Here is a 10,472-nt window from a genome sequence, read left to right as displayed (position 1 = left end):
CGTTCCTAGGCATAGACAAGAAAAACTTTTACATCCCATCTCTTAACCGCTGACACCACTATAACATGGGGGGAAGAACCCCAGTATTCATAAGGTAAGCATGGACACGAAACGGAAGGCAGACCCCCACACCCTATTACACACACAGGCTCTCTCTCTCTCTCTCCAAGGAATCACCCTCTCTCTCTCTCTCCTCTCTCTCTCTTCATTCTAACAGGTAATGAAAATGCGAGAGTTGCATCATAACAAAACGTTTATTTACAAGAATAACTAAATCAATTAACTAAGTAATCCAGTCTTACAGTACAATGTCTTAGTCACCAATGCAAGTCCACACCCCACTGGGAACTCTGTCCCCCGGTATTCCAGATCCGTCTGTTCAAAGATACAGAACACATCTCGGTAAGTACACACACAAGTTTAAAGACAAAGTTAATAAAATGGAACATCTTACAAGATATCAAACAAGCCATCCCTTTGGCTAAAGTAAAGGTAACACTTACCCATTCCCAACCGGAATATCACTCACTGATAAATAAAAACACTTTGGCATCTGCCATCATGGCTTTGCCTTCCTCCCCCGAATGTCTGTGCAAGTCTTCCCATAGACTTGGCTAGTGATACATTATGAATAGAAGAGGCGCACACGCACATACGAATGCACACTTCGACAACGCCTCGCGGTTCTAGCTGCATCTAGTTTCACAAAGGCACTTGAGAAGAGTTCATAAACTGTCGTACATTGACTTACTGAATTAAGCACTTTTATCTCACGCCATCCCCTAGAATCTCATTGATCAGCTACTCTCAGGTCGTTACCTCAGCACTGTTCTCCACATTCCATAGGTCACAGAGAACGTACGTACAATATATTATTAATCAAAATCCCTAGGCCTTACATATACATATATACATATATATATATATATATATAAATTAATTAACATACACAGGTACACCCACATACACACGCGCGTATATGTGTGTGTGTGTGTATATATATATATATATTATATATATATATATATATATATATATATATATATATATATATATATATATATATATATATATATATATATATACACACACACACACATATACGCCCGCGTGTATGTGGGTGTACCTGTGTATGTATTAATTAAGTAAATTTTATAGATATCTGTTGGCCATATTATTACCAAATATATTTTTCTTATTTGTACGTATAAACCACCTCTATCTCCTAAGGGATAGAGAGCCCTCTGTCATAAGTGTGCATTATCGCCTTTATAATACTTTCAAACACGTCGATAACACTCTTGCACTTGAACGAATGAACAGAGGACCCGAAAATATTGTCCAAAATTCCGCAGTTCTTACAATTTCTAAAACACGTGGTGGCAAATCTCAGGTTGGCCAATTTCCTGCGATTCCATTACCTAATAACCAGACCCTTCTGGCGGGGCTACCATTCCATTCGATTATGTAGATCTGACGCGCATTCCAACTCGAGCTTTTCAAGATTCCGACTCGCAGTTGTAAAATTATTTGTCTTCCTTTCTATGTCTTCCTTTCTAAAGGCATTATTTGTAACGTGCAACATTGGTAAAAGCCTTTTTTTTTTTTTTTTTTTTTTGTTTTTTTTTTTTTTTTTTTTAAGTATTGTTTCTTCAAAACCGTTTTTGTAAAGAAGGCAAAGTCAGAATCAAAGTCAGACCCATATCATGGAAGAGAGGCACCCATGGGGCGGCTCGTTCCTTCCTCCCTAATCTTTGCATCATGATGAATCGTTGGTGCCCTTTTCAGTTGGATCATCTGGATCAGTGCCAAATGGGGATATCGAACATAGGCCGGGCATATGCCTACTCAGATGAACTTTCGTAAAATGCCCATTTTTTTTTCTTTTTTTCAATTAAATTTTTTGGTGAAATGTAACAATCTAATTATGAGAAGGATCTTAATGAGATAACTACGTTTGGGCAATTTTGTTGTGTTTTATATTAATAGATTTTTTTAAAACAGTTCAGGAGAACCAATGTCCACCATTGTAAAGCTACTCCTTTGTAAGAACTTATTCTTGAAATGAATTATTTCTGTAATTATCCGTAACTTCCGAGGTGTCACGTGACTTGAAAGGTTGCTAACGATATCCCAAAACATGTTACTCTTTGTAACAGCTACCAGGTCAGAAGACTAATCTGCTTATTTGTAATAAAGTATTTTAATATGTATTTGAAATTATAATGATCAAAATAAGAATAGTAACTGTGGCGATGCTTTAGATATAATAATGCTATTATTGTTATTATGAGTATTATTATTTCAAATATATATATATATATATTATATATATATATATATATATATCATATTATTCGAGCTACAAATGTCATTTAATATCTAATTCGCTCTACCTTCAGTTTTACATATATGAAAATATATCAATTCCGAGGTAGAGCGAATTAGATATTAAAGGACATTTGTAGGTCAAATAATTCCTATGATCACGGTGATGTGATAATTATTCATATACCTATATATATATATATATATATATATATATATATATATATATATATATATATCATATACTACATTATATATATATATATATATATATATATATATATATATATATATATATATATATATATATATATATATATATATATATATATAGCTTGATGATGAATAATAGTGACAAGACTAGGAAGAACATTCTTTAATATCACGAGCTTTCACACGTGGATTTATTTTTTTTTTTGAATATTTTAATTCTCGTCATCCTAATATTTCTTTTACTTGTGAGACGAGAACAGGATAATATGTCATTTTTAGATGTTCAGGTACACAGAAATAGAGGTAAATTTGAGACTTCCGTTTATAGGAAAAGTACTTTTTACTGACTTGGGATTGAATTATCTTAGTTTTTCACCAAAGTTGTTTAAACTTAATTCAATACGTACTATGATAAATAGAGCTTACAATGTCTGTGATTTTAATTTATTTCATCAAGACATGGTCTTCCTCCAGAATTATTTTTCCGAAATTCTTATCCCGTATTTGTCTTTTACAAAGTTTCTGAAAAATTTTCTACATGAGAAATTTTGTCCCCAGACCGGTGTACAGTACTGCTAGTAAAGATGTAAAGTATATTAAATTGCCTTTCCTTGGTCATAGTAGCTACTTGGTACGAAAAAAGAAATTACAAGAAATACTTAAGCATAGTTTTCCTCAAGTTAGTTTCAGATTTGTTTTTACTAACCCGTTTACTGTAGGATCACTTTTGAGGGAGAAGCCTTCTCTTCCTGTGGACCTTAATTCGAGTGTCGTTTACTTGTTTACCTGTTCGCAGTGTGGTCTGCGATACGTGGGATCCAGTTCCGCTGGCTTAGACAAAGAATTTTGGAACACAGAGGTCTTTCCGTTAGAACTAGGTTTCCTTCTTTCTAACCACCATTTTCTGCCATAAGGGATCACAGTTTAGCACAGGACCATCCTTTCACTCACCTAGATTTTAGAGTACTGTCTTTTTGCTCAAATAGACTGGACCTTTTAATTTCAGAGTCGCTGTTTATTAGAAAATGAAACCGGAATTGAACAACACTCGTCCGGTATTCAACTAGCTATCATATAGTTTCATAGTAGGTACACAAAGTGGGTCGTTAGCTATTTTATTTTTGAGTGTAGTTTGTTTACATTTCATATTATTTTTATTTTTATTTCTGTTTTTGTATGATTTGCGCTTTGTATTAGTTTTTTTCGTTATTTTTTTAATTTTTAGTTTGTATGTGATGTTCGTTTTATTTTATGTTTTTACTGAAGCCTTTAATCAGACAATTCGTTTTAATGTAATTTTTAGTGATTTCTCATCCTTGTCATTTTTTCAGCCTGAAGATGAGGTTTAAACCTCGAAAGCTCGTGATATTAAAGAATGTTCTTCCTAGTCTTGGCACTATTATTCATCATCAAGCTAAGATTTCCAAGTAGCCGCCCCAATTACTGAGACTATATATATATATATATATATATATATATATATATATATATATATATATATATATGTATATATATATATATATATGGAACTGAATAACATCTGGATCGAACCTACGTCTCTCATATAAAAGGTCATTGACTCAATAGTGGGTCGGGAAGTTGAGAGTCAAATTCGCTGGTATGTCAAGTAAAACCTCGGGCACAAAAGTACATAAGTTCCAACTTCTTTTATGTCCTATGTTGGTGAGGTGATTAGAACCTTGCTTTTACTCGAGAGTCTTTGGTTCGATCTCGATGTGAGTCAGAAATACACACATACACATACACGAATATATATAATATATATATATATATATATATATATATATATATATGATATGTATATATACACACACATACATACATATAGTGTGTGTGTCAGTGTGCTTATCTGTATATACATTCAAAAACAAAATAAACAGAAGCAAAATTTCGCACACACGCACACACACACACACACACACACACACACACACCACACACACACATATATATATATATATATATATATATATATATATATATATACTATATATATATATATATATACGTGTTTGTGTGTGTATTTATTTATGTATAAATAAATTGTTTATGGTTTTTTATACAGTTTATGATTGCCACCTCGACTTAGGACCATCCTATATGTCATGAATAGCGTGGCTTAATTTTATATTGATTAAAATAATATATATATATATATATATATATATATATATATATATATATATATATATTATATATATAACACACATATATATATATATATATATATATATATATATATATATATATATATATATATATATTATTATATATACACATATAAATGTGTGTGTGTCGGTGTCGTATCTATATATACATTCAGAAACAAATAGACAGAAGCAAAATTTGCCAGGTATTGGGCCAGGCTGAAAAAAGCTCTGTCAATGGCCCAGAATTTTTCGTAATAAAGGTAGTACATTCATTTAATGAAAAACTTATTGCATTCCTCAATATACCATAATCATTCAAGTCAGAGATGAAATAGGGTTTCCCATTACATTTATCGTCGCTTGATACGCAATTCACAGAAGCAAAGAGAAATGTTCATTATGGATGATATGTTCAATATTGTCATTGCGCAAATGAGATATATTTCATTGAGTCATATGAAATTAGAACATATGATTATATGAAACTCGAATCATATATATATATATATATATATATATATATATATATATATATATATATATATATATATATATATATATATATATATATATATATATAGATATATACATACATATGTATATATATATATCTATATATATATATATATATATATATATATATATATATATATATTTATATATATATATATATATATCAACTTTTAATTGCGGTGATCTTTTAAATAGACATCTGAATTTGATGGAAACATACAAAAGTGTGCTGGCCTGGTTCTCATTGCAAATGTGTAATATATAACATTGTAATATATAACATTGTAATATATAACATGTGTAATATATAACATGTGTAATATATAACATGTGTAATATATAACATTGTAATATATAACATTGCAAATGTGTAATATATAACATTGCAAATGTGTGTGATGGTCTCTACGAAAACTACTATCTGTCAGTTCCCATTTAGAGAAAAAGTATCGGTCATGTGTGGGATATGAAGGAACTGGCTACATGCCGGCCATTGTAATGGGAAGGAAAGTCATCATTGTCCTTCCAATTAAACTGGATACCATGAATTACCATTTTGACTTGGAAGATCATTAAAAGGAAATTTGAGTCTAAAAAGCTAGATTTACAGACCTTTGTATTTACTCTGCAAGAAGTGATTTTGCCGACTGTAATGATTCCTATCAGATTCTCCATGAAAATTTGTTTATGTGGGCCAATTTACAAATGAATAAATATAGCTCTTTCCACAACCTTACTTTAGTTGTTGCATACAGGAGAACATCTGTGCAGAAAACTTACTTAGAATTAGTTACTTCATACACCTACACGCAAGGTGCATAAAAGTCTTGTTCAGGAGTAAGTGCTACTTTTTCTTTTTGTATCCTCATGTATACATGTATTTATAAATTGCTTGCATTCACCCATACAAATAACATGATCTTGTGTCATGGAAAATATAATGATATTCATTCCTGCCTTTACAGCTGTAAAAGCATTATTTCCTGTCATATAATGGATTCTTTTTATGTCCATTATCAGCTTTAAAAGGATTGCAAAGCTACTTTCAGCAAAGAGGGAGCTCCTATCGTATGCGAGATATCTCTCTCTCTCTCTCTCTCTCTCTCTCTCTCTCTCTCTCTCTCTCTCCGTTCATTCCCAGCATTGCAACCTTAAAGAATGAACTGAATACAACGCGAAAATAATGTCCCACAATCCGTAGTAATCAGATTTTCGGAACACCTGGAACCGCCCACGTGGGCGTTGGTACATTTCAGGTGACTCGATACCCTGAAAGGAAGGTCCTTCAGGTGCCACTTTAACGCGACTTTGGTGATTTGATTTGCCTTCCTTCTGGCTTCATGCATGGTTTGGATTCAGAGTTTCCCTTCTTGATTTGAATTTTTTTTTTAAATATTTGGAAAATCTCATCGTTCTTTGGGTATGGATGTAAAGGTTTATTGTCGTTGCAAGAGTCGTGTTGCGAAGGGACAGTTTTTTTTTTTTCTTTAGCTAAAGTTTGTTTGGAAAATGTCATCGTTCTATGGGTACATATGTAAAGATTTAGTGTCGTTGCAAAGGGGCAGTTTTGTAAATAAAGTTTTATTTATTTATTTTGTCAAGTACTTTTAGAAAATGTCACTGTTTTATGGTTGCGGGTTTAAAGGTTTATTGTCGTTGCAAGCGTTCTGTTGCAAAAGGGTTAGTTTTGGAAAACCTTAGTTTTATATTTCCGTCGGTCTACCTTTGAAAAGATGAAGTCGGTGATACGTTCATTTTTAAGCGCCGATGATTTTTAAGGTTTTTTGTTTTAAGCAGTTTTTTCATGAATTAGGCCGTAAGTGCTTTTGTATAAAGTCCTGTTTTATCTGTTATGTAAAGGCCTAATTCGGAAATAATCTACTTTTCATCAGTCTAATATTGTAAAAACATTTATTTGGTAACAAAGTCTATTTTCTATATAAGCGTCCATTCTCCAATCGCTATTTTAGTAAAGCAATTAAATAAACAAAGCCTCGGCGATCGTTAAGGTGACCGAAGTTTCTTATTACCTTAAAGCTAACAGTGTATTCATTTTATATATTTTTTTTTTATTTCTAATATTTGGTTTATTTCTTTGCCCATCTTTTCGTAATACCCGTCTGGCTACAACTTCCTGCATTTATTCTGAGAATATCAGCAGCCTGATGACCCGTCATTTAGATGACACTTCTCTTCTCACAGAAGTCTTTGGAATTCTCTACCCGCTCCTGCTTTCGAGATTCATTTAATATTTCATAGGCGTATATATATATATATATATATATATATATATATATATATATATATATTATATATATATATATATATATATATATATATATATATATGTATATATATATATATATATATATATATATATATATATATATATATATATATATATACACACACACACACACATATATATATATATATATATATATATATATATATATATATATTATATATATATATATATATATATATATATATATATGATGTGTGTGTGTGCACACTCATGCAGACACCTACTTTGCCCACTGCACAAATGAGCAATCGACTTTGTAAGCTTTTAGATGTATATAAATAAAAATTATTGCCTACACAAAATCACTCGTAGATCAACAAAGGTTAGCTAGAATTGCTTATTCTTGTGGATAGTTTAATATTGAGAGAGAGAGAGAGAGAGAGAGAGAGAGAGAGAGAGAGAGAGAGAGAGAGCAGGCTTTATTATGACAGTGATTGCATCTCTAATGGCGCTATCATGTTAAATACTTTTTTTTTTCTTTTCCCTCTGTTAGAAAACCAGGGAGCTCATCAATAAAGCAGGCAACGCTAATGTGGTAGGCTGCTGTTCAGAGAAGGGAATAAGCATCTCTTTTCCATTTTCTATGAACAGTCGAGTATGGAAGCAGTCTACAGTATCTTATGAATATAAGAGTTGTAGTGGTTTTTATTGAATACATAATTAGCCTATTTTTCTTAAATTCAAATAAGCGGATTATCCGTCGTATAATAGGAGCAGGAAAACTCAGTTATATTTTTGCCTTTTAGTAACCAACAATTATCTTCAATAGAATCCTTTTATTAACTCGAGAGGAACAGTGCTTCTCCTTCTCTGTATCGCCATCTATTGAAAATAGTTGGATATTCAGTCACTGCCTTTTACGTTGTGGAATTGTTCACGAAAATTGTACAATACAAGTCTTTATCGTGTTTGTTTGTCGATACGTTTATTGTTTATCTGAAGTTACCTGCTTTTATAGAAAGAAAAGTAATAAGATGTGTCAACGAATAACAAATAAATAATTAATAAATAAATGGTTTTCATAGTGCCAACTTCTTCCAACAGTAATCTTAAAGAGATTAGTTATTATCCTCTGTCATTCATCTGAATCATATATTCTACAATTATTTGATTTACGTCTATCTTCAAAGGAATAGTGTAAAGGTCGTCAACTTTCATCTTTAAGGTCACGAAAGATATCTATCTGTTATCAAGAGAATATGGCGATATAAATTTATTTCATAAACATTTCCCAGCAAATGCTGTACGCAAGAGTTTTGATGAAATGAATGAGAAGAGAAACGTCAGGCGAAGAAATAAGTAAAGAAGTAAATAATCTAAGTGTGCAATTTACCTGGGATTAGAAATGAAATCCCCACATTTCCTTGGAGCAATTTTGTGATAGCGACTTGTTTCAAAGATAGAATTTTTAAAATGACATTTCTCAGCGAAAACATGTTACCGGTATTTATTGGGGGGAAATAGTCCTCAGTGACATTTCTGGCAAACCAATCTGCAAGCGACATTTCTCAGTGAAATATTAATAGCGACTACTGTTTGGAGAAACGGTATTTTGACGAGAGTTTTGGAGAAACAATTTGTTAGTAACATTTCTTACAGAAATGTTTTTGGCGACATTTCCTGGAAAAACAATCTGTTACCGCAATCTATTTTAAAAACAATATGTTGTGGATGTTTCTGGATTTAAAAACTTGTTGGCGACATTTTAGGAGAAACAGTTTGTCATCAGCATTTGTTCAGACAAAATTTGTTGGTGACATTTCTTGGAGAGAAATTTTTTTGGGGACATTATCTTAAAGAAAAATGTATAAGCACTATTTATGCGAATAACAATATCTTAGCGACAGTTATGGAGAAACTATTTGTTATCTTCATTTTCCAGAGATAAATTTATTGGCGACATTTCTGAAGAAACGATGTATAAGCGACATTTATTTTAGAAACAGTGTGTTATCGACATTTTTGGATTTAAAAACATATTGGCGACTGAGGAAAAACAGTTTGTTAGCAACATTTTTTCAGACAAACATTGTTGGCGACTTTTCTCGGAGAACGTGGAAAAGCAACGTGTTTGTAACATTCCTCTGAGAAACATGTGTTTGTGACATTCCTAGGAAAAACAACGTGTTTATGACACTCGGAGATACAATGTGTTTGTGACATTCTTCAGACAGACAGGTTGTTTGTGATATTCATCTGAGGTACAATGTGTTTGTGACATTCCTCAGAGTAAGAATATATTAGCGACATTCCCTAGAGAAACAATGTTTGTGACATTCCTCGAACAAACAATGTATTAGCGACATTCTCTGGAGAATTAATGTTTGTGACACTCCTCGAAGAAACAATGTATTAGCGACATTCCCTGGAGAAACAATGTTTGTGACATTCTTAGGAGAAACAATGTATTAGCGACATTCCCTGGAGAAACAATCTTTGTGACATTTCTCGAAGAAACAATGTATTGACGACATTCTTTAGAGTAACAATGTTTGTGACATTCCTCGGAGTAAGAATATATTAGCGACATTCCCTGGAGAAACAATGTTTGTGACATTCCCTGGAGAAACAATGTATTAGCGACATTCCCTGGAGAAACAATCTTTGTGACATTTCTCGAAGAAATAATATATTGACGACATTCTTTAGAGTAACAATGTTTGTGACATTCCTCGGAGTAAGAATATATTAGCGACATTCCCTGGAGAAACAATGTTTGTGACATTCCCTGCAGAAACAGTGTGTTTATGGCTCTCCACAGATGAAATCCGTCAGCAACACTGAACATTCGACATCGTCAGGCTAAGCACTTGATTATTCACGGAATAATTCATAAGGTCCCCTTGTAACCCTACAACTTTAGTCGTCTCTCTCGCCGTCATCTTTTATGTATTTTATCTGGGTCGCAATTACCATAATCGAACTCAATCTCTATGCTT

This window comes from Macrobrachium nipponense, chromosome 18 (assembly GCF_015104395.2).
Source record: "Macrobrachium nipponense isolate FS-2020 chromosome 18, ASM1510439v2, whole genome shotgun sequence".
Classification (NCBI taxonomy): domain Eukaryota; kingdom Metazoa; phylum Arthropoda; class Malacostraca; order Decapoda; family Palaemonidae; genus Macrobrachium; species Macrobrachium nipponense.
The sequence above is the reverse complement of the archived record's forward strand: the minus strand, read 5'-3'. Positions refer to the sequence as shown.